Raw genomic sequence first — 19,464 nt, 5'->3', positions numbered from 1 at the left:
CTGATTCTTTATTGACCACTCACAACTTTCATGCATACTTTATCAGACCCAGAATATCCCATACACATCTCAAAGTGACATGCTAGGGACTAAATCAAAGTAAGGATCTATAAACACAAGGTACCATGGTGATCTCAGGTCAAAAGATCACTTGCACCACTCTCACTAGAGAACCATCTGTCGACATGCTGTAAGGCTCCATTAGATATTCTCCCTGTGGATAAGTTCAGTAAACTCATTCTCCAATGTGCACCTAAATCGTTGTATTAGTGGCACCACATAAGTGATTGTGAGATCAATCACCCTCTCCATCGAGCATACATAGGATATTCTAGTCTTACTAGAATCATCGATCCCTGACTTGATGATCCAATGATTGAAAATATTTTAAATTGAAACTATCAAGATTTTAGATCTCACTAGCGTGATCTTATAATGGCCCTAAAATTATTATCCTAATCTATAAGATTTATCATAATCATAAAAAATATGATGTAGTAAATGATAAAACATAATACCTCATGAATAAAATAACCAATGTCATGCAAATGAGCAGGAAGATAACACAAGAAAGTCTCTATCGCATCACTCATGCGATTGGCTTGTAGGGCATTATTCTTTCAATCTCCCACTTGCACTAAAACCAATCGCCTTTGTACCTGATGCCCAATGCAATCAAGGTGGAGAACACACTGTTGCTGTATTAAGGCTTAGTGAACTGGTCCATTGTGCTGTTCTTTATATAAACTCATTTTATGATCAAATCATGAATGAGATGAAAGTATCGTAGGATGTGCATGGGTTCCTGGTGAGACCACATCCAACTCAGCGATGAATGCTTTCATTAGGTGACTTTCCTTAGCAATCTTTATTAATAGTAATTAACTGAGTCAAATACTGTTTTGCTGTATGAAACTCTTCTAATTCACTATCCCTCTAATACTTCTCAAGTACTTTGAGAATGCTTTTCATAATTTTTAAAAAATTCTATCATGGATCTGCCTGAAATTATTGATTATGCACAAGGCATAAACTACATCAAGCTTGGTACATTGAATATATATGGGTAAGTAAACTCTTTTACACCCATTTATGTTGAACCCCTTCAACATAAAATCTATGTACCTAGACTGGGACAAGCCTAACATCCACTTACATCTATCCCTATAGATGCCAAGTATGTTGGATGCTTAATGTAAGTCTTTTCAAAGAAAATCTCTATGATAAGCATGTCATTGACCAAGTGCAATATTGAGACTAGCTTCCCAATATGTTGTATGTCTTCCACATATATAACCAAGAAGTTAGTGGCACTCCCACTTGTCTTCTTATACACACACGATTCATTTATATTTTGATAAACATTTTGACTATCTCATCAAAAATAAAAGTACCTACTCCTCAATAATTATTTTAATCCATAAATATATTTGCCCTCCCACTAGAGACAAATTCTCTAAATGGTGTGTGGCAATAGCAAGCAAAAATCTGGATTGACATTTTTGTTAGCAATCTGTTGGGTCATATCCATAGGTGCTTCAACTATAGTCCATACTGGTTGATGTACAAGGAGTTCATTTCGGATGTCATGGTTTCAAGCTATCTATCAGAGTCTCTACTCATGAATATCTTTGAAAAGGTTAAGAAAATATTATTCTCAATGATGTATGGTGTATCGTCATTCTCAGTGATAAACTCATATTTTGAGTGGTACATTACACACTCAGATTGACCTTCAGTGAGGAGGTGTGTGTCATGGTTGTGCCTCATCAATTGGCACATTTGGTCGAGGATCAACTTGTGGATACTCCACAGGTTATGATGGGATAATTCATAGTTTTTAATTTCTCGAGTTCAATTATCCTCCTACTGTCTCCTTCTTAGAATTTTTTTTTCCAAAAGATGGCATACCTACTAACAAAACATCTTTTGTCCAGTAGGGTGGTAGAAATAGTATCACTTACTACTCTTTAGGATAACCTATAAACTTATACAAACATGATCTAGCACAAAACTTATGTACATCAACTCTTTTCACATAAGCTGGGCAACCTGCTTCTTTCCTTTTCCATATCTCATATGGAGTGTTAGTAATAGATTTTGATGGTATCTAATTCAAAATACATGCAGTAATTTTTAGAGCATATCCCCAGACTGAGATAATAAGGTCTATGAAGCAAATTAAGAAACATACCATATCTCATATAGAGTGTCCATTTCTGGATCGAGATATTATTAGCCTTTGAACATCCATATGTATAAGGCCTAATAACTCACTCACGTCTTTTCTCATATCCAATAAATGGGATCTTAATCATTTTACCCATATGGGGTGTCCATCTCTAGGTCGAGATATTATTAGTCTTTGAACATTCATATGTACAAGGCCTAATATCTCGCTTATGCCTTTTCCCATGTCCAGTAAATGGGATCTTAGTTATTTTACCAATGAGATAAGATTTACAAGTTTTATATGATTCAAAAATCATACAGATCAAAGAACTCTTCTTTATATTACTTGTTTATCTTTGACTCACAAAAATGGTCAAGTAGGCAATGCTAGAGATATGTGACCATCACATATTCTTTTCTCATTCTCATCAATATGAAGAACAATACATTGAGTAACAGAAACATGAGATCATTATCATAAATCTATTTCCATAAAATTTACTAGAAGGAGAGCAATTTTTGCTCTTAACATTAATTTCAAAACTATGCTACAATAACAAAAGAATTGAAATAATATTTTTGATAAATTTAGGTGTATAACAATAGTCTACTAGTTTCTAAACTTTGCTAGAAGGTTACATATATAAGTAGATTCCTACAGCCTTAGCATGAATGGACTATCCATCAGTGCCAAAAAGCATGTAGTCATCTCACTTCAGCTTTATAGGTCTAGCAATGCTTTGCATAAGTGAGACTTATATGAAGTATCTTATACTCAAAATTCTGAAGCTGAAGCACTCAATGATAAATTAGTTTGTATCATATACAAACCATTAGTAGATGCAACTTTTGCATCCTGCTACTGCTTCACACTTGCAAGATAACTCTTGCAATTTATTTCTAATGCTTATCATTACTGTAATGAAAACTGATACCCTTAGTGAAGACATTCTTCACCTTTCTTCTCTTGAGAGATGCTAAAGAAGAAACTTGGAAGAGTTAGCAAGATCAAATCCTAGATTAACTCACCATCCATGATATTGACTTAATCGTATGATTAAGTTAATCATGATATACTTGACAGTCATACAGTCATCCCCGCCATATCTCATATGCAGTTTTTTCTTCTTTATAGTATTATCTCCAATCAAATCAGAATCAGGAGAATAGGAGACTATCTCCTATGTGAAAATTATTTTTAGGTTTCTTAATCATTTCATGAAGTTTGGTCAATTTAAAAAGTATCAAATATACCATGCAGTGATAGTAAAGATGCATATGAATATATAAAAATAAAAAAAGACTAGTTATGATGACATGCACAATTTAAATGAGGTCTTTGATTTAATTATGTCTCTCACTATTTTAGAAAATTTTATAACCCTCAAATATGAAAAATAAAAAAATCAATCATCTAGTTCCTTAGTGGGGTTAAGATTCCAATTCTTCATAAAAAATCTTGTGGATAGCACAACAAGCTCTTATGAGTTCAAGGATAGGTAACTCTTTACCAATTGCATCTCATGCAACTCTCAACATAGTTTTTACCTCTAAAATACTTATAACCTTGTGGATAGCACAATAAATTATAATATTTTTGTTAAGTCATATCCTTCAATCTTATATGGTCATATCTGAATAATACTATCCTTATGGATAGTACAACAAGGCAGCACTACTAAAATATACCATAAGCATCACTAAATCAACATCATATCAATCTCTATAACAAATTTTCTGGATAGCACAACAAACTCACTACAGTTTTTGACATACTCTATTGACTTAGTATAAGCTAAATATCATTAGCTTCATTATGCACCAAGATAGTATTAAATCAGTCTCCACAGCAAGTTTTATGGATAGCACAACAAGCCTACTATGGTTCTTGACATAATACTGGCTTGGCATGAAGGAAGGTATGGGTAGTGTTCTTAACACTTCATCATTATGACTTAATATAATTTAAATGAGAGACTTAGATCTCATGCATATCCAAAACATATACAAATGCATCATATGCAATCTAAATTTTAATTCTAACTACCACCATTTAAGAGCATATAAAGAAAATCTAATAGTTATAGACTTCTGAAAAATCATCCGAGCTATAGGATGGTATATAGATCTAACCCTAGGTGCATCATAGATTGAACCATCTCATGGTCAATCTTAATGTACCTTTGCTCTCTAAACGTCCGTTGGTCCAGTCTTCATCTCAATGAAGACTTCCATGAATATCTCGATCTTTATCTAAAAATAGAAAGAAATAATTTTTATCTATTTTTAAATAATTTTTTTTATAATTTTACATCAATATGTAAAATTCTCAATCAATAGTTGAAAATATATAAAAGAAAGATACAGCTGATAATACAATACATCAGGGGCACACAGCCCCTATTGCAACTCTTGCAGATGCATTTATATAATCAGTCAATATGGAAGTATTCATGCATACATCCATCACATAGATGTACCAAAGTCCATAACCACTCATCATGCATTTTATAACAATTATAAAATATGATAATTAACTTCTCATGTTATCTTAATTATGATATCGTTCATAAATATGTCCATGGAGATGTTTAAATATATGGGCATAAGATCCATCTAGGATTTTTTATTTGGATTCAACTCTTGATCCAATTTTAATATTAAGTCAATCATTTGTCATCCTTTTGAGTTGAGTTGACTAATTTTTAGATTGACCCTAATCTAATTAAGTTAGCAAAGATCCGATCAACCATGACTCATGCCCTAATCAAGTTAGGGTAATGACAATTTGATCAAACTTAATTAAACATAATTTTTAATCAAATTAAAAATATGAATTTGATTTAATCTATAATTATAAATTCTAATCATATTAGGTCAATGAATTATAGTTAAATAAATCCATCAGTAAAAATTCTAATCTATATCTGAGGCATCCTTTCCATGATCAAAATTTTTTAGCTCCACACATACCTTGGGGCAATAATCATAATGGATAATCCATAATGACGAATACCCAATTATATAGTGGTCAGCCCTTGGAACTTAGGTGAATGCATCAAATGCAAGAATCCTAAGTCTTGACAATGTACATCCAATGTATCATTCCAAGGCTCCACGCATCACATGCACTGGATTTATAATTTCATCAAAAAATCAGATCATGGGATCTAACTTATACTTGTCACACAAGTCTAAAGACCATGAAATCTCATATCCAAGTTTGATCATGGATTGATAACATTTATTATTAATAAAAGATGCATCAAAAATATCAATTAAACATCAATCAGAAAATCTGATTTTGACATAATCTGAACTAGATCTAATCCATATCATAATAATAACATGATATTTGATTGAATCAATCAAGGGTGGCTCTGATACCACTGTTGGATTTTGATAACACAGTGGAATATAGATTTTAAAATTTTTTTATGCATTCAACTATTGAAAATAAGTTTAACAATTAAATAGGACTATCAAAACACAAAAAACCTAGGAACACCTTGATGACTACAATCAAACAATTTAAGCATGTATAATAACAAGGGATCAGATGTCATATATCAACATGAAGATGAGGGTCTGGTAATCGAGTGATCTCCATAAGACTGTAAAGTAGAAGCCCTTCAACGGTGATCCACACAGGACTAATCAGGGTCATTCCCAATTCGATGCAGTGCTGCAACCATCTTCGCAAGTCTACTGCCGATTGTTCTTCATAAGAAAAGGTTGCATCACTGTTTGTATACTTTTGATGCCTCCACTAGGACCACACTAGGAACCATTCCTGATAAAAACTCACCATATAAAAATCAGATTAGATATTCAACACTTGAACAGTCTGATTTTAGGACAAGCATCACATGCTTTCCAATTTTCTCTTGCCTTCCTTTCCATTTTTCTCTCCCTTTTCTCTTGTCTTTTTTCAAAATTTTTTCTATCTTTTTCCTCTTCATTTCCATGTCTAACCACCAAGGAAAATGCCATGTTTATCACATAGGAGATGCCCCCTTTAAATAAGAAAGAAGGGGCACCTCCAAGGGATGCCAACAATTGGCATCTCATCATATTCACTAATGATTAATTCCATTTAAAGAGAGTTTGTTGGGTTTTTAATTTGCAGAAGGACTCTCCTTTGCTCACACCACCCAAGGTGCTATCTGATGCTGCCACCCCTTAGGAATTAGCATGGAATAATGAAGAGATAGGAAGGAAATTAAGAGTTTAATGAGAGATGGACTCTTCCATTTCTAATCGCATAAAAAGTGTGGCATCCCAATTAATTTTGTCATATGAGTTCCTTCACAGAGAAGGACTCTTCCTTCTCTTCTACACCCACATATCCCAAGGCACCAGCTGATGGTGCAAAAAATAAGAGAACACGTGGAATAAAGAAGGAAATTAAGAGGAGTACTTAAGAAGGACTCCTCCATCTTAACGCAAAAATAAATGGGGCGTGCCTTTATTTTGGCATGTGGTTTGGCATGGAGGAAGTTGATTTCTTATGGAACACTTTCATAAAAATTAGATAAGCCACCTATTAATTTATTGGTTCAAACCTAATCCCATTATGTCAAGGCATCAAGCTTGAGGGTTAGCACAAACACCTTTGCACTGAATCCAATTGGAAACTTGGGTTAATTCATATTCTAAAAATTTAATTAACTCATAAGATTTACAATAAATTTAAATAGATTAGATCAAGATCAAATCTCTATTATGTATGATCCATTGGGTTCTATATCTAACCAGCAGTGGACTCAAACTCATGACCTAATTCAATTAGGTCAGCCCAAAGGCATCAATTAATCAGAACACCTTCTAATTAATTTTTGAATTAAAATCTTTTAATTCTTGTAAATCCACAAGTCAAGATTGAAGTCTAGCAATATGTCATGACTATCCAAAAGATATAAAATTTGGTAGAAATATCAAAATTATCCTTCCGTGGTGAGTTACCATGCAATTCAATCCTTCGATCATACAACATCCCAATAGGCCATGGGCATGGAATCATATTAAGCTTAAATATCTATCTATATGTATCTTGATTTGATGATGATGACTCGATTAATGAATCAGTAGAAACTTTTTTCTGCTGTTCATCCCTACTCTAGCCAGAGACTATCAGAGTCATCATCCTATGAGATCACATAGGATGTTCTCACCTCCGACAAGGAGTGATCGATTCTTTATTGACCACTCACAACCTTCATGCATACTTTATCAGACTTAGAATATCCCACACACATCTCAAAGTGGCATGCTAGAGAATAAACCAAAGTAAGGATCTATATACATAATGTACCATAGTGATCTCAGGACAAAAGATCACTTGCACCACTCTCACTGGAGAACCATCTATCGACATACTGTAAGGCTCCATCAGATGTTCTCCCTATAGATCAGTTCAGTGAACTCATTCTCTAATGAGTACCTACATCCTTGTATTAGTGTCACCACATAAATGATTGTGAGATCAATCACTCTCTCCATCGAGCATACATAGGATGTACCAGTCTTATTGGCATCATCGATTTCTGACTCGATGATCCAACGACTGGGTGAAGAAAAAATAGATAGTTTAAAGTATGTATTTTTAAAATTTTATAGTAGAATAATAAAAGATTAAATATTTTAATCTTCTAAATATATCTTAGATCGGATCTAAACTATCATTAAAATCTTTGATATAAAAAAATTATATATAAAATCTGATATAAAATAGAAAACTATATTGATCACATCGATGTCCTGAATCTGATCTAACTTTTAGATTATGCCGGTAGAGTTCAGAACTCATCACCTTTTCATGGATCGATGATCTCTACTATTGATAAGCATGGTATAAATCTCTCGCTGATGTCAAGCAACTGTACAGGTCATCCGGCCTCTATATATTGTCCACTCAAAGCTCGGATCGAATCTTCCTTCGTGGGAGTGCTAGCTCGTGTTGAAAGCTCTGGATGGCTGATCCAAGCTCCTTTTTTGGATCTCCTAGACTCCTTCAGATCAGAAGATGAAGCTTTATGAGAAGGTGGTAGTGTAGAAGATTGGATAAGACTCACTCTTGTATTTTTCTTCTCATAAAACTAAGAGATGAAACCCTAGAACCCACAGCTTACACCCGAGAGGAAGAGCACTTCCTCTGTTTCTCACGCATGGTAGCCCAACCCACTCTCAACTTTTTACATCCCCTCCTTAGATTTCTCATGCCAAAAAATACTTCTAATCTTGCACAAAACTGATCTCCTTTTAAGATTGGCATCCCATGGAAGATAAGGATAAGAATAAAGTAGTTTCGGTTCAAATTCAAGTGTTGGTTGATCCTTATCATCAATTTAAATCAAATTTGAATTAAATTTTAAATCAAACTTTATCTTTATCTTATAAACTTAGAGAGGGTTGATCAATATCAGAATGGTGCAAAAAATCTCATACAAAAATACTTTATGCATGGAGAAATGTGGTGGCGTGAAGAGGAGAGTCCAACTCAATTTGGACTCTAGATTTTTATTCAAATTCAAACTAATTTGAACTCAAATTTAAACCAATCAATTTTTAATTCAAAAAGACCAGATAAAGATGTGGAAAATACTTTTGGATATAAAAAAAATTACATAAAAAATTTCTCATGTGAAGAATAAGAGGGTGCAGATAAAGGAGGTGCAAGAATTCAAATTCGAATTATTTTTTCATCCAATTAGATTCTTAACCCAACCAAATTAGGTTAAACCAATTGAACCATTAAACCTAATCTAATTAGGTAGCAAATATCTTGATCAAATCTTAATCAAATCAAAAATTAATCAAGCTCAAGTCTGATCATATCAGGAATCGAACACCCTTAGTGATTAGGTCATCTCATAACCTAATCGGTCAAACCAAATTGAATCCAATTCAATTAGATTCGATCCAAATCTCAATGCTCAATCAAATTAGTTAATTAGCAATCTAATTACTAATTAATCCTCTCATAATTTATCAATAATTAGCAAATTAATTTATTTAACTTTTATACAGGGTTAATCATCAATCGAATTGACTATTTTATCCTAGAATGATTCTTAATCGTTGATCAGCCATATGATCAGTCAAAAACTTCTTTTGAGTGTGACCTCATAGGTTCGAATCTAAGCTATAGTATAAAATAATCTTTCTATACCAATCAAAGTGACATCTAGCAATGATACCGACGTCCGGATAGGTGAAAGATTGCAAAGCATCATTCAAGAACCTATTGGCATATGGTTATCGTATAATTCATCTTTTGACCCAAATGCTAAAGTGACCTAGATTTAACTACCAACCCTGATATGTCATCTACATTATATTTTAATTTTTAAAATCATCACATAGATTATCTCGATCAAGATTTTACTGAATTAAAACACACTGATACATTAACTCCTACTTATTCGGAGGGTCAATTCCATCTTGACTCACACACCGATTTGCAAGTACTTGACTATGTCAAAAATCTTTATCACTAAATTAAAAATTTAGATAGTTCACACAAAGCATAGTGAGTTGCTTGCAAGTCACCATGGTGATCTCAGTCGGAGGGACACTTATACCTATTCCTTCGTGAGCTACTCTTGACAGCAGAGTGCTCAGCAATTGGTCACGTTCAGTGAGATGTACTCCTATGTCTCACTTAATGCCATGCTAGTATCTCCACACTCTTTGGTTAAGAGAACAACCAATGTACATGGCACACAATGATCTATACTTGATATAGCTATCATCCTAATAATAGTATATCATTTGGTCATGAACTTAAGATTTAAGGACTAAATGATATATCCTCCTATATCGAATCAAATAGTCCTAAAACTTCATCACATAACAGGAGTTCAAAATGAGATGTACACAGTGATGAAAAATTAAATAATATTTATTAATTCAATAATTTATATACAATTACAATGATAAGCACAACCATCACAAGCTGATGATTGACTTTGGGATATAATTTCCAACAACTCTCATTTGGACTAAAGCCAATCGGTATAGTATCGTATACCCATCTTTGATTTGTAGTCTTCGAACTTTTGACACTGAGGGCTTTAGTAAATGGGTGGTCAGGTTCTCTTTTCGTCGATCTTCTGAAGCTCGATGTCACCTCGATCCATAATCTCTCAGACAGATGGTAGCGACAGAGAATGTGCTTGGTCTGTGATGTGACTTCGATTCCTTCACTTGAGCAATGGCACCAATATGTGCAGTACAACAAGATGGGCCATCAAGGGAGGATGCCACTCCGAGCTCATTGATGAACTTTCGTAACCACACAGCTTCTTCGCAGCATCAGATGCCACGATATATTTCACCTCAAGTAGAGTCGGCCATAGTGTGCTGCTTGAAACTTTTCAGCAGATTGCTCACCGTTTAGGATATAAATATATCCCGACATGCTCTTGCTGTCATCATGATCTGACTGAAAATTGAAGTCTGTAAATCTACAAGTTTTAAGTCAGATTCTCCATAGATAAGCCATGATCCTTAGTATTTCTCAAATACTTAAGGATGGTCTTTACGACCTTCAGTGATTCTCACCTGGATCGGACTGGTATTTGCTCACTACTCCTAATGAGTATGCCACGTTCAGTACGTACATATCATGGCATACATAATAGATCCACTATCGAAGCATATGAAATTCTACTCATATGCTCTCTCTCTTGAGGAGTTATCGACAATCACTCTTCGAGAGAGAAATTTCTTGGCTATCGGAAGATAGCTTTTTTGAAATTCTTCATGCTGAACCTTTTCAGCACAGTATCAATGTACATCGACAGGGATAATCCAAGCAACCTTTTAGATCTATCTCTATAGATCTTCATCCAAGGATGAAGGATGCTTCTCCCAATCTTTCATGGAGAACTGTGATGACAATCAAACTTTTATTTCTGTAATGTAGGGATGTCATTCTCGATTAAGAGAATATCATCGACATACAAAATAAGAAATACTACCACAGAGTTATTAACCCATTTGTATGTCAGGTTCCTCTCCATTCTTAATGAAGCCATACATTCTGATCACTTTATCAAAATGCATGTTCCAATTCGAGATGCCTGCTTAAGTCCATAATGGCCTTTGAAGCTTGCACACCTTAGACTCATCTGTGGATATGAAACCTTCAGGTTGTATCATATACACCTCTTCTTCTAGCTCTCCATTTAGGAAGACTGTTTTCACATCCATTTGTCAGATTTTATAGTCTAGATGTGCTGCTATCGCAAGCATAATCCGATAGACTTGAGCATTGCCACAGGAGAAAATATCTCATCATAGTCAATACCATAATGCTGACGGTAACCTTGGCAACTAGAAGGCTTTATAGGTCTCCACCTTTCCGTCTGCGCCCTTCTTCTTTTTGAAGATCCACTTACACTCTATGGATTTTACCCTTCAGGTGGGTCAACAATGTCCATACATTATTGATTTTCATAGACTTCATTTTGGATTTCATGGCTTCCAGCCACTTATCGAGTCAGACCTCTGCATCACATCTATATAGGTGATCGGATCCTCATTGTTCTCATCGAGTTCAACTGGATCTCCATCCAGACTAAAAACTATAGTATCTATCCATTGATGCGGTACTCTACCGGATCTTCTTAAAGATGTTTCTATAATAGTTTTAGATTTATCTAATCAAGTCTGACTCTATGAGTTTACTAGATTGTGTCGTTCTTCTACCGATCAAACTTCATCAAGTTTAATTTTGAGGTATTAGTTCCTTCACCAAGAAATCTTTTTCTAAAAAGACTGCTCTATTCTGAGAACACCTTCTATTCATCAGCAAATAGAAGTAATATCCTTGATCTCTTTTGGGTATCCTACAAATAGACATTTGTCAGATTAGATCCAAACTTGTCAGTTTTCAAATATTTGACATAAGCGGACATCCCCAAACCCTAAGGTGAGAGAGTGCTGGCTTACTCCTGTCCACATCTCATGTGGTGTTTTACTTACAGACTTACTCAAAATTTTAAATATAACAAGCTGACTCAAGTGCATTCTCAAAAAAAATGGCAGACTTGCAAAGCCCATCATGGACCGAACCATGTCTAATAGGGTTCGATTTTCTTTTTGATACACCATTATGTTGTGTGTTCCAGGAGGGATCCATTGTGAGAGAATCTATTCTCTTCTAAGTATGTAGAAACTCACTGGAGGTATTCTCCTCCTTGATCGGATCGAAGAGTTTTAATACTCTTTCAGTTTGTTTCTCTACTTCATTATGGAATTATTTGAACATTTCAAATGATTTGACTTATGTGTCATTAAGTAAAGTACCCATATCTGATAGGTTATCTGTAAATGTAATGAAATAATAATATCTATCTCTGGCACTAGTGTTCATTGGTCCATATACATCAGTATGTATCAGACCTAGAACTTCACTGGCTCGCTCATTTTTTCAGTAAAAGGTGATTTGATCATTTTTCAAGAAGATAGGACTCACAGATTGAGAGTGATTTCAATCACTGACTTCAAAATTTTTTCTTGTGTCAACCTGTTTATTCTGTTCTATTAACATGACCTAACTATAATGCCAAAGGTAGATATCAGAGACATCACTAATTCTAGGATGTTTGTTGGACGTGTACATTACACTAACAGTTTGACAATATGTAAATACCATTGTTCAGCTATCCATTCATCACATTAACACATTCATAATGATATTAAAATTATTTTTTTTATTAAAATTTCATAACTGTATATGGCCAAAAGACCTATAGAAATAATATTCAATAAAAAGAAAGGACAAAAGTGATATTACTTAGAATAATTATATTAGACTTGAATACAAGCTTAATAATCTCTAACGCTAGAACTGAAACTGATCTTCCATCTCCAACATTAAGAAACTTTCATCTTCTTCAAATCTCTACTGACCTGTAGACCCTGTAATGAATTGCAAATATTAAAAGGGCTCGGTATCTAATACCCAGGTATAGAATCATAAATTGAGAAATTACAAGGTGTTATCATATAATTATCTTGTCCAGCAATAATTACTTCTTTCTCGCCTGTTCGGATCCAGGGAGGAATGTATTGAGGACAATTCTTTTTCAGTGCCCCTGCTTCTTGCAGTAGAAGCATTCCGCCTGACTCTGATCGGACTTAGATTTCTTGGTCTGACTAGGCTGGGTGCCCCAGCACTTTGCATCCTTTTCTTGTTCTTCTTTTCTTTCTTAAAGGATCGACGTCCAGAAGAAGACCCTCCCACAATATTCACTGACTCCTTTTGGAGCTGGTGATCCTTCTCAAAGTTTTGCAGCAACCCCAGCAAACTATGGTAGTTAACTAAGGCTTTTCATTCAAAAATGAGTAAGAAAAGGAAGGTAGGACTTGGGCAGAGAGTTCAGAATAGCATCTTTTCCAACTGCTCATGCAGAGAAAGCAAGCTTGCTTAGGTGCTCAATCATCTCGATATGTACAATACATGATCAGTGACTGATGCTCCTTCCTCATTCGAGCATTGAAGATGGCAAACTAGTCTTGTGCCTCTCAACTCATCGGGTGTGCCAAAAGATCGTTCAATATTTGCAACATATCCTATGGCTGAGCATTCTCGAAATGATAGCTAAACTCATCATTCATCACCCAGCATAATACAACGATCCGTAGTCTCGATCATTGAGCCACTTCTGATAAGTGTCTCTAATCGAGCTATGTGTTTGGAGCTGGCTCCTCGAGTGTCGGATCAGTTAATACATACAAGATCCGTTCATCTCCAAGATAATTTTGAGCTTTCGATACCAGCTATTAAAATTTGGTCCCATCAATTTATCACTATCTAATAGTGATCGAGCGACAAGGTGGTGGCCATAATTGCAAAAAAAAAATCAAAACCTAATTAGTATATGAATTAATTGAGCCTAAAGATATGAATTTTAGTCTAAAGGTTCTCTCCTATTTTATTTGAATTGATAGCCTCTACCTTCAATTCGAGAATTACACTAATTTTTAGTGGGTACTAGAATCCACATGGATGCATATGGGCTCGAGTGTGGCTCGGCCAACCCTTGTGTACCATGGATAGGTTTTAACCAATTATTTCATCAAATAATTTTTAGTATTAATTTTGCCCCAGACACCTCTTCAGCAGGCGTGTGGTGCCTCCACTGAAAGTTCTGGTTAGATCCAACCATTAATATGCCAGAATTTAGTGTATCTAACAAACTGAGTGATCAATCTGAGTGTGCTCAGCCAACCTGACCATCATCAGAAAGACACAACTAAAATAATATATTATGAATGATAATTCTGACAGCCAGATGAGCACCAGGATGTGGCACCTCCAATGATCATCTAAACCATTGGACTCATTATCACCCAACTTAATGGGAGGCTATGATCTAGTTATCACCATAACTATTTCATTTTTAGGGACCTAACAATTTTAGAAGATTTAATTAGTTGAATTGAGAGATAAGAAAAGACTTGACCAGTTAATCTTAATCCTCCACTGACTTCACCAAGTCAGATTAAAGAAGATTAGATAAAAGTGATCCAACCAATCAGTCATAAATCCTTCCACTGACTTCACCAATCATGAAGAGGACTCAAGATAAGTCGAACTAGGGGCACCTAAATCAGTCACACTAATTTTCTAGTTAGCATGGGTCAACTCCAATCATTAAGTGATCTAATCAAAATATGATTCACCATGTTAGCCAGGTAAGTGAGATCGATGGAGGGATATTCATTAACTGACATAGACTCAATCTATGCGAGTAGCTCCCAATTAATGACCACCGATCAAAGCTGCCATACTTACCTTAGACACCAACTGGTTAGTCATTTTCAATTTGATCAACTTATAGACTTGGATTCAACCACGGAGCTATGATCAAAGTTCATATTGGTCTAATCAAAGATATGACTTGACCAACTATATCTATTGAAATTGATCAAGAGAAAAAATTGACCCAATCAGAATTAACTTTTAATTAGATTTGATCAATTACTAACATGGTCCATTATCAATGATTTCTAACTCTAGGTCTAACAAGTTAAATGGACTTGATTCGAGCTAACCCATTAACCCATGAGTTATAAAATTAATCCTTAGATCTTTGATTCTCAAATTAGATTGCTTAATTCTTAATTAAGTTTTGGACTGATATGGGTTCGGGTTCAATGTTTGAAAATAATTTTTAATTTTATAAAATATTTTTACAATCAATCATCTAATGATCAAGACTCTAATTTCAGATCTAATATATATTATTTTAGATCTAAAATAAAATTTTAAATTTTTTTCATTGTTCATCATCATGAAATGATCACGCAGCACCTCTATACGCCATAGGAGATTTCATCGAATGGGTAAATAGGATAGTAAAATTTTGATTTCTCCTATGATCGAATGGCTATGAAGATCTATCCAATCAGATTACTATACTACTCAGATTCAAAATTAACTATTTAGATCTAATCTAAGTAATTAAAATCATATTATATATAAAAAATTTATGTCATAAGAAACCTTGCTCTAATACCATCTGAAGAGAAAATGGATAGTTCAAAGTATGTATTTTTAAAATTTTATAGCAGAATAATAAAAGATTAAATATTTTAATCTTTTAAATATGCCTTAGATCAGATCTAAACTATCATTAAGGATCTATGATATAAAAAATTTATATATAAAATCTGATATAAAATAGAAAACTGCATCGATCACATCGATGCCCTGAATCTGATATAACTTTTAAATTATATCGATAGAGTTCGAACTCATCACCTTTTCATGGATCGATGATCTCCACTACTGGTCAGCATGGTATAAAGCTCTCACTAACATTGAGCAGTCGCATAGGTCATCCGGCCTCTACAGATATTCACTCGAAGCTCTGATCAGATCTTCCTTCGTGAGAGTGCTAGTTCACGTCGAAGGCTCTGGATGGCTGATCCAAACTCTTTTCTTAGGATCTCCCAGACTCTTTCAGATCAGAAGATGAAGCTTTATGTGAAGGTGATGGTGTGAAAGATTGGATAAGACTCACTCTTGTATTGTTCTTCTCACAAAACCTAGAGATGAAATCCTAAAACCCATAGCTCACACCTGAGAGGAACACTTCCTCTGTTTCTCATGCATAAAAGCCCAACCCACTCTCAATTTTTTACATCCCCTCTCTTAGGTTTCTCATGCCAAAAAACATTTCTAATCTTGCATAAAACTAATCCTCTTTTAAGGTTGGCATTTCATGACTGATAAGGATAAGAATAAGGTAGTTTCAGTTCAAATTTAAGTATTGGTTGATCTTTATCACCAATTCAAATCAAATTTAAATTAAATTTTAAACCAAACTTTATATTTATTTTATAAACTTAGAGAGAGGTTGACCAACATTAGAATGGTGTAAAAAATCTCATGCAAAAATACTTTATGCATGGTGTTGGTGCAGAATTTCGCCAATGCCGGAGAAGCTGGAGTCGAAGGGATCGCGTCTACCGTCGGGACCTGCAAGGAAAGTCTAAACCAGAGTTGGGGGTGCTCCGACAAGACCCTCTGATGCTCAAGTCAGTACTCTGCCTCAACAGAAATGGAGCATTCAAATGAAATTTTAGCAGAGTTTCAACATAGAGTTTTGAGCTTAGAGAAGAATGTATATGGGGTCCCTTTTTATAGACGAAGAGCGTAACTGATTGATAGCAACATCTGTAACCACCTAGTAATGGGCTGTTCAGGGCCACGCAGAGTAGTGGCATCAGGGGACCATTCAGGGCCACGTGGAGTTTGTTATGGAGAGTGGAGTGGCGTCCGTTGTCGCGACTTGCTAGAGAGTAGTGGGGCCGCATGGAATCTGTTATACGGAGTGGAGTAAGGTAGTGGCCATTGTCATGACTTGCCAGAGAGTTTGGACCTGACGGCTGAAGCTCGATTGGGATGTCTGATGGAGCAGAATAGCTCTCTGTCTCAGCAATCCAGGAGAAGCTCAGATGTTTTCGAGGTTACGATGAGTCTACTGTTGTCGGATGCCTTGGGCGCTGATTGGATGTTGATGCTACAGGCGGAAGTCATCTACTGTAGAAGCTCGGATGAAGATTTTCTGTTGGAGAAGTCTAGTAAGAGTCCAGTTGCTAGGAGAGCCCGTCTGAGATTTGCCTAATGTGGAAGCTCATCTGTAGATTGTCCATCAGAGAGGTCCAGTTTCATGAGGAATCTGACAGAGGGTCGTCCGACAGTGGAGTTCGGATGGCGCTGTGGAGGTTCGTCCGCTGGAGGAGTCTTGAGGACACTAGAGAAGGTCGAACGTTGGAGGAGTCCGGGATTCAATTCTATCATAGATGTTCGGACGAAGTCCGACTCTTGTAGGAGTTCAGATAGAGACTTCTTATTGTAGAAGCTCGAACGAAGGCCGACTGTCGTGGAAGCTCGGATGGAGACTTCTTATTGTAGAAGTCCCACTGTTAAAGAAACTCGATCATTGACAAAGTCTGAAAGAAGTTCGGAGTAGAGATCCGGTGGAGCCTATCCATCGTAGAAGTTCATCTGTGATCCATCCACTGTAGAAGTTCGGACGGAGTTCGGTTCTTGTAGGAGCTCGGATGAAATTCGAAAGGCGGTCGACCGTCGTAGAAACTTAGATAGAGTCTGGTTACTATAGATGTCCTGCTGTCGGAGAAGCTCAAAAAATATTTGGAGCAGCCTAGTAGATGAATGGAGGAGCTCATTGTCGAAGAAGTTCGGATGGTATTATGGAAGCTCGGACGGTTGGGGGAGTTCGGAAAGACGCCACACAAGGTCGGAAGCCGGAAGAGCCCTGGAAGGGTCGGCCTTTTACGAACTTCAGCTGGGGTTATTTTATACCCATCACCAGTCTCCCTACTTTCGAGTTTGGGTTCCGAATGAAGGAAGTACGAAAAATTTTCACAGTCGAAGTTTCCTCCCTCGATTTTCGTACTCGATTGTTTCCAGATATTTTGGCGTTTGGTGCGCTGGTGCTGGAGCCTTTTCAAGTCGAGGCGATCTGAAAAGATTTTTTCAAAATTTCTGCTGGAACGTTGCTCTAGGTATAGTGCAATAATGATTCTGCCAGCCATCAGCCACTTCCAGTCGCCTGCCATAGTGAGTGGGATACGTGGCGGTTGTAGATCGACCAGAGGAGATCTGCAATCATTACTGCGCCAGACCTCATCGTTTATTTAAACCCGCCTCCCTCCTTCAGGGGTCTCACTTTGCCTGGAAGCTTCTTCAGTCTCTCCTTCTTCCTGAGAGTTTTGTTCTTCCCCAGCATCCTTCTCGACCTTAGGCATTTTTCGAGTCATCCCCAGCATCCTTCGGACCAGCCTAGGTTAGTTCCAGAACTCTCCTCCTATATTTTTTCTTGCTATTCTTCTTCCATTTTTCTTCCTTTACATTCTGTTCGTTCGATTTTTTGTGCATTCCTGTTTCTTATTTCTCCCAATTTTTTTGGAATTTTTAGGATTTTCACTTGATTCAAAATATCCTCCAACACTTCCTCCTCTAGTAGTTCTAGGAGTTCGTCAGTTCCAGCCCCCCAAAATCTCAGTTTTGTAGATAAATCTTGTCTGGTCTTTGTACCAGACACCATCCCTAGCTCTCTGACTCTGGAGGAACTCTCACTGATTAGGATTCAGTATGGGATTCCTCTGGAGTACGAGCTGGAGCTTCCTGGGCCAACTGACCGGGCTAGCGCCCCTCCCCCCGGCTACTTCTGTTTATACCAAGAAGCTTTTCGCGTCGGGCTTCGACTTCCACTTCTACCTTTTGTTATTGCTCTCTTTCGCTTCTTAAATATTTTTTTAGTTTCTGTAGCATCAAACTCCTTTAGATTTCTGATAGGATTTCCTTCCCTCTATAATTTAGCTGAAGTTCGACCAACCCTTTCTTTGTTTAAAAATTTTTATACCTTCACGCGTCATCCCTCGATAAAAGACTGGTGGTACTTCTCTCCTCAATTTGGTAGAAAGGGGTTGCTGAAAGGTGCCTCCTCTTCTATCTACAACTAGAAGGAGAGGTAGTTCTACGTTCGATGCCCGACCTTGGAGTTGGGGTTGCCTCCTTGGGGCTCCCTGAGGGATTCTGTCCGTCGGGCTTCTAGCCTGGGACAGGACGACCTTGAAGCCTCCAATAAACTTAAGGCTTACCTAGCCCCTCTTCTCTCCAACCTCCTGAAGGAACAACTCTTGTTCAACATCGGCCTAAGCTCTCTCAACCCTACCGGTATTGTTATATATATATTATAATTTTTTTCTTTGTCGTTCGCTGCTTCTCCTTTCTTCTTGTTCTTT

This window comes from Elaeis guineensis, chromosome 10, assembly GCF_000442705.2.
Source record: "Elaeis guineensis isolate ETL-2024a chromosome 10, EG11, whole genome shotgun sequence".
Lineage (NCBI taxonomy): Eukaryota > Viridiplantae > Streptophyta > Magnoliopsida > Arecales > Arecaceae > Elaeis > Elaeis guineensis.
Note: the sequence above shows the minus strand (reverse complement) of the source record.